Source organism: Schistocerca nitens, chromosome 9 (assembly GCF_023898315.1).
Source record: "Schistocerca nitens isolate TAMUIC-IGC-003100 chromosome 9, iqSchNite1.1, whole genome shotgun sequence".
In the NCBI taxonomy this organism is placed as follows: domain Eukaryota; kingdom Metazoa; phylum Arthropoda; class Insecta; order Orthoptera; family Acrididae; genus Schistocerca; species Schistocerca nitens.
Genome location: NC_064622.1, coordinates 373,110,814 through 373,118,385, shown reverse-complemented (window position 1 = coordinate 373,118,385; position 7,572 = coordinate 373,110,814). Strand labels below are relative to the sequence as shown.

General features: G+C 34.9%; 1 long non-coding RNA gene across 2 annotated transcripts in view; it reads right to left on the bottom strand.

The window, feature by feature from the left end:
- Window positions 1-1,785: 1,785 nt before the first annotated feature.
- The window catches only part of LOC126204443 (uncharacterized), a 40,754-nt gene continuing 34,967 nt past the window's right edge, over window positions 1,786-7,572 (bottom strand). For both annotated transcript variants that reach the window (XR_007540505.1, XR_007540504.1), the window contains 2 exons: window positions 3,741-3,844; window positions 1,786-3,613 (listed from right to left, as the gene is read on the bottom strand). This is a non-coding gene — a long non-coding RNA (uncharacterized LOC126204443). The remainder of the gene's footprint in view (window positions 3,614-3,740; window positions 3,845-7,572) is intronic.

Below are 7,572 nucleotides of genomic sequence, written 5' to 3'. Positions count from 1 at the left end.
TATGTGCAAAATTCCACCTCCTCCCCCCCTACACACACACACACACACACACACACACACACACACACACACACACACACAGTGAAAATAAGTGGGTCTGGGAAAGAGAATAATAAAAATGTTTCCTATTTGCAAATTTTCTTTTTCTAACGAACGTCAGTTATATAGTAACCAATAATGATTTTCTTCTGCCATAAAATAGCAGTGAAGTTACTTTCCTCCACAAAAATATAGGTACGAGTTACGAGATCAAATATCTTACAAAGTTAAGAACTGGTCCTACTTCTGTCTCATCTCACTTTCCCACCTCGTCTAGCTCTGATAGTAGCTAATATTGACTTAATTGTTTTCCCCTCATCAAATTAGGCTACAGAAAGGGTTAGCCCACCATTCAGTTAGAGTTCTAGTGTCATTGGTTGTTGTTGTTGTTGTTGTTGTAGAGAAGGGCCCTATCATCTAGTTTGACTGGTACCAGATACATTAAACACACAGTTACTGAAAAATAGGAATTTGATGTGCTCCAAACAAACTGTCTCTGTCTTCACTGTTATATTTTGGAAATTAGGGCCCAACATTCTTTATTCACAATTGCATTTTAACTATAGCTAATTGCAGCCTCATTGGCCATTTTCATGCACAAACACCAAAAGTGATAATCCATACTGCTTAATCAGTTAAGCCATTTTTACATCTGAAAGTAAACGGAAGAACCAACTGCACATTAAGTTTCTGTAGTGTGTAACACACAACATACAATTGTTTATGTAGTCTCTTACAGCACTTTGTAAGTATTAGGAGACCAGATGATGACTCATGATTTACTGGGTCTAAGTTATTCAAATATGATTAGAATATTGAGTCTCTTGGCCTCATATCCCTCCCTCATGAACCTTACTTGAATTAATAATAGAGAACACTAAAACAGTGCACACTTTGTCCTTGACGGGGAAGGAAAAGTGGTTTACTACGTAATTTGCAGAACAACTACTTCCTTTATTTTAGTTATCTTTTTCTCACCTAGTTTACTTTACACAGCTTCTTGCATACCTCAATCAAATATTAATGATGGACCAAGTTTAACAATTAAGTTCTCATGCTGATGTAATTAACTAAGACCATCAAATTATCTGCTGTAAAGCTTGTTTTATGCCAATAACTTTCTACTCAAAATCCACTATTATTGGTGCATGCACATCACATATCGTGTGTAAATCAGCCACCAATCACCTGCAAGGAGATTGGTGACATCATATCAGTTGATGTGCTTCAGCAAACTATGCTGATTAGAGACTATGTTTCAGAGTATACAGAAATAGCATTGCTTTGTTGTCTTCTTAATCTTTTATCTAATTATTTGCTTTGTTTTTGCTGAAACATTGAAAAGGTTAAATGAGGACTTAACTTTTTTTACAAGAGTTCTCTCACAAGAAAGACCAAAAAAGTTATTTACATTCTACAGTATATAGAAAAAACCTACATTGTGCATAACTAAGAATGTAAACAGATAAAAAAATTTTTAATAAGTACTGAAAAATTCAACAGTGGCAAAAAATCAAGTCTGTAATTTTGGATGTTATCTGGCATAACAATTTTAGTTTTGAATGCCAAATGCCAGACATGCTCGAATAATCTCTTTACTTTACTAGTGTAAATTTCATTCTATATGTTAAACACCAAAGTACGTGCTATTATAGGCCTTGTTAGGAAGGTGAAGATACTCTGACTTAAAATGATTGAAATGGCAATGTAGCAGGACAAATTATAATTTACATGAAAACAAATGAATGAAAGAGTAGCTGTGTCATTGTATTTGTCACCAGTATACAATATTAAATTATCAACATCATCCTAACCTAAAATGAGAGCAAGTATAAATAAACCATTTGTTAATTTCCTTTTACTTCATAATTTCACCATTTAAGAAGCATTTATTTCACACATTACATTCTCACTTGTGTAGTTCATATTATTAATTTACTATTAACATTACCATAAACAATCACCTTGTTTTTCTTCATAACCAAGCCATACAAAAATTTTAATCACATAACTAGCTGATGAAAATATTAATTCTCCTTTTCCCAAAGAACAATAATGTATTTTAAAAAACACATTATACTGTACTATTTACTCAGTTTTCATTTATAAAGTGATGACGTGAAACAGTTGAAGCATCATTAAGTGTTTGCTATAGGTATTAATTATGTTTAACTTCCTGACAAATACACAAAATATTAAGAAAGTATTTGCAAATTACCATCATTCATATCTTGTATTTCACTGTGAAATGTTGCTTCACTCTTTTTAGAAAACCGGACATTATAATACTGTACAGGTTTGTGAAGCAGGGAAATTATTTCACCAGTTAGAAATAGTATGCAAATGATGGGGACTATGTTTCAACTTTTTACAATGGAAGCCAAGAAATTATTACTAACATAGTGACAAGTTCATATGAGTCACTATTAGCTACTTGGAAAAGCTAAATTTAACTTTTCAAAAGTTATGTAGACTACAACTTTCACAGCTGCCCTATGACCCATCTGTGTTAAGGATAATCATTCTGATAACAGTCCTTGCTGAAGCTCTTAACAGTTTTCCAGTTCAATTCTAAACATACATTTGATAACAGTGTATCTCTAATAGTTTTCTATCACTTTTCAAAAGTCTGATATACCAGATGTGCTGAATGTTGTGCATGCTCAGTAATATTTGCATGCCTCTAAAGACAAGAGAGAGCACATTTCAACAGTTCGAATAATAATTCTGGACAATATTTAATTGTTTACAACTATTTATGGTTTATACTTCGTAAACAGTGATGTTACATGCAATTCTGATACCACAGTCGTGCCTGTACCAGTCTATTATAATTGCAGAGCATTCCAAAATTAAGAGACATGAGATAAATTATGAACAAATGAACTAGCTATTTCAAATTTTAACTATTATCCTGAATTATTGCATTCAACCTTCTTCCTGTTGAATACACATATCAAGAGAACAAGCTCCCATTCTCAGGTTCAATGTAACAGTTCTACCGTATCATCATGTCACGGTCATCTGTCCACAAAGATCTGAAATTTCTCTTGGCAACAAATGAAAGTACAACAGAGTGCTATGAAACTAAATTAACAGTTTTTCTCCACAATAACATATCCAACTTCATTTCCTCATCAACCATCCAACAAATCATCTTTGTTCCTCTACCAACCATCACAACACTGGGAACCACAAACACAGCAAGTACTACTGCCCAACTAAGTTAACATCTTTGTTTTTGTTTAATGGAAAATCCAAATATATTTACTCTTACATAATACATTTAATATCTCTGTTTGAACATTGCCACAGTAAATGACAATCTAAGATCAACTATTTTCAAAAACAGAAAAAACTTTATGTACAGTTTATGCAATATACACAGACACAGTACAAAATCTGATCCCAATCAACAAATTTCTCAACCTACAACAGCTGACATCTGTGGTGTCTGTGCACGCACCCACACTTGTTGGATCTGAAGCTATTTTCCGTTGGAAGTAATTACAGAAACAGTCTTGGGCTATCTTGCATTTACTTCCCTTGATTGTTAAGGTTGGTTCCTTGTTGCCTGCAACAAAACAGAACCACAGAAGACACTTATAAGGAGAGAAAAATGACAACAATCACCCTGAAAAGCATTTTTCCTCAACTTTAACTTTTTCTACACAGTCACTAATTCTAACATTTCAAATTACCTTGTCTATTTTGCGAACGTTCCTCACTGTTTAGCACACAGTTTCCAGTAACTTTTTCCTTGCTCCAGGCATTCAGTAGTAGTAGCAGGTGTATTGCAATGTCCCTATATGTAAACAGCATAGCTCATTTTCAAGTCCTTCTAAAGGATTTTAGTATTGTATCATTATAAGCACAATAACTTACAAAATAAGAAACAGAACACATGTTAATACAAAGATAGTAGTAAAAAAGGTTTAACTTGCAACAACGACAACAAATACAACAGTGGCTTGAGCTACTGCTGTGTTCTCAGACACTTGACATGCTTCCTTGCTAAACTATTTCTTGACTGTATCATTAATATTTGAACACTGTAAATGATAAAATTATGCTGCTTCAAAATACACAATGAATAATGCAATAATAAAGTAAGTCTGGTACATTTTGTCAAATGCTATGTAATATCACAGTGTATTCAACTTACATTTTTATAAGAACAGAAACAGCTTACTGATCTGTGACTGCCAGTGTCAGCAATATCATTACAGATGACACAATACTAAGATGCAATCACAAGCATCCTAAATAACAATGCCAGACACTCACCGCTGTCTTTCTTGTGCCAAATACAAATGCACCAGATATGCATGATTAACTCTTTCAGTACTGTAAAATTAACACACTGTTTCTGACAGTGCATAAAAATAACAAGAACCCATGCACATTTCAAAGATGCCACATGACATGGAGTGAACAGAAAGGATATTTTAATAACGTCTACTTTACATTCCTTACTTTTCCAATACTCATAGCATCTTCGTGGGCAGACACACAATAATGGGGGACAGGGAAATAAAACAGCTGGGATGGGGTGAAATTACCATGCATAAGACAGACTGTCATCAAGTCACAATGAAGACAACCCTCCTTTGGATAGGGCACACCAAAATGTAGGCTCCTGGTAATCCAGATTACGATACGTGCAAAAAAATTGTCAATCCACTCACAGAAAAAAAGACTGGTCAGGTCATTCAACATATGCCATGAAACAGTACACCATTCATTGGACCAGGACATGTCAGTGTTATGTCCTATACTTTCGATCTCAGAATGTCCAAGTCTGGACAGGAAGTCCTCAAATGTTGAGGTGCTTGTAAAATACAATGTATAGCTTGTAATTCTCCAGGAAGCCAGACGGAAAGGCGTGGAATCCAATATCCCTTACCAAACAACATTTGTGACTAAATTGAGGAATTCTTGCTAAAGGAAACATATAATGTTATTTTGGATGGAGAGAGATCAACAGCAGTAGAAGTAACTTCAGTTGTGTTGCATGTTAATGACCTGGAGGGCAATACTGATGGTAACCTTAGACTTTTGCATATAATGCAGTTAACTGCAATGAAATATTCCATGAAAGAATACCCAAACAGGTTTTGATAAAATTTCAAGGTGGTGTAAAATTTGGCAACTTGCTTTAAATCTGCTGGTATGAAGAAACGTACACTTCACAAAATGCAGTTAAGTACTATCTTACAATTAAAATTACAATTAGTCACAACTGTAATCATTTGACTCGCTCAAATACGTGGGTGCAATTACTTGTAGGGATATGAAACAGAATGATTATATATGTCCTGTCACAGGTAAGGCACATATTTGAAAGGTGTGATAGGCAATAATGTCTCTATAATTTAAACTCGCAAGTCGTCCTACTTTGGAAACTTTGGGCGTCTCCTGGATATCATACTACTGCTACAGTAACCCATCCATTACCATGTGTATTAGTGTCATTATTATCCTAAGTAAAATTCAGAATGCATCCACAAAACACTGAAGGACCATGCAAAAACACTTGTCCGTTTACACCATCTACAGTGCTCATCTCAGTGTTATCTGCAGCTTTATACACTGTAAGGCGCGAATGTCTTCTCCTCCTATAATAACGCGGCATCTCTGTAAGTCGTCCATCTCTTACAGAGATGCCGCGAGTATGAGGACTTCAGAGTTTCAATGATAAGAGACATTATTGCCTATCACACCTTTCAAATATGTGAGGTGTATAACAGGGACATCGGAAGATCATATTATGTGTCTACCATGCCTCTTGTTCTTAGGATGACGAATCATTGCAAAATAAATGAGTCTGAGCCTGTGTGTGTTTGGGTTAAAGGAGCACTGATTTGTTATAAGATTAAAGTTATTGGTGATCTGACTCATTATAGGAGTAGTTCAGTTAGTTCACAGAATACTAAGAAAATGCAGTCAGTCTACAGAGGAGACCTTATTAATCACTTGAGTGTCTTATCTTAGACTACTGCTTAAGTGTGACAGTCCCATATCAATCAGACATATAAAAAGGATGGCATGAATGATTTATTCATAGAGAGATGAAGAATCTAAATAGGACGACACCAGAAGATGCCAATTATCCCATGAATGTCTACTTACAAAGATTCTGGAACTGGAATTAAGTAAAGAATCTACAGATACTCTTCAGTCCACTATGCACTGTTCCCAAAGGGAATTCAAAGAGATAAGATTAATTACAGCCCAGAGGTCATCCTTCCACAGTCTATGTATGACAAATAGAAAAATTTACCAATGTATGGTGCAATTCTAAGTATTCTTTGCTATGCACTGTAGAGTGATTTGCAAAGTATGTATGTAGTGCAGATGTAGAAAATATCCATTCAAGTGATCAATGAAACGTTAGAACATGTACTCACTAACACAAATCTTGCCTGACCATGTTTTCTCAATATGCTTCTAATGCATTCCAAGCACTGTCCTGAACACACACACACACACACACACACACACACACACACACACACACACTTTCCATACATAATGCTTTCCAAGACCAACATCTCATACCAACTTTTGAGCATCATAATGAAAAATGTCAGCCATGAAACTTTTCAGAGCCAAGTCAATTCTCATAAAAATTGTGATCACATATTCGTCACCAACAACGGAATTATTTGGTGCTGAGGGAATTAGATTAGAAAAACGAGACACAAAGTAGTTTTAGATTAGGGAAACGAGACAAAGTAGTACATGAGTTTTATTATGTGGGCAGCAGAGTAACTGATGATGGCCCAAGTAGAGGATACAAAATGTACACTGGCAATAGCAAGAAAAGAAATTTGTTAATATCGAATAGAGATTTAAGTTTTAGGAAGTCTTTTATGAAAGTATTGGTATGGAGTGTAGCCATGAATGGAAGTAAAACATGGATGATGAACAGTTTAGACATGAAGAGAATAGATGCTTTTGAAATGTGTTGCTACAGAATAATGCTGAAGATTAAGTGGATAGATCACATAACTAATGAGCAAGTACTGAACAACACTGGGGAGAAAACAAAATTGTGGCACAACCTGACTAGAAGACGAGATCAGTTGTTAGGACACATTCTGAGACAACATGGAATTACCAATTTTGTATTGGAGGGAAGTGAGGGGGGTAAAAATTGTAATGAGAAACCAAGAGGTGTATACAGTAAGCAGTTTTAGAAGAATGTAAGTTGCTGCAGTTAATCAGAGATGAAGAGGCTTGCACACAATAGAGCAGTACCTTTAAAACTCTTGAAATGGTGAAGAGTCCTGAAGAAGAATCAAGTTCATGAGGTGTTTGCAGCTGGGAAAATAGATGCACAAAAACTGACAATTCTTCACGAAATTACATTCTGGCTAATCAAAAGTACAAGCTGTTCTATGGACAGAGAGTATATGCCTGAAACATTAGCACTATACATATTATAAACTTATGACATTTATTGATCTCCCACATTTTGATAATACAAGGAGAAATAAAATAAACAAAAAGAAATAGTTTACATTAATT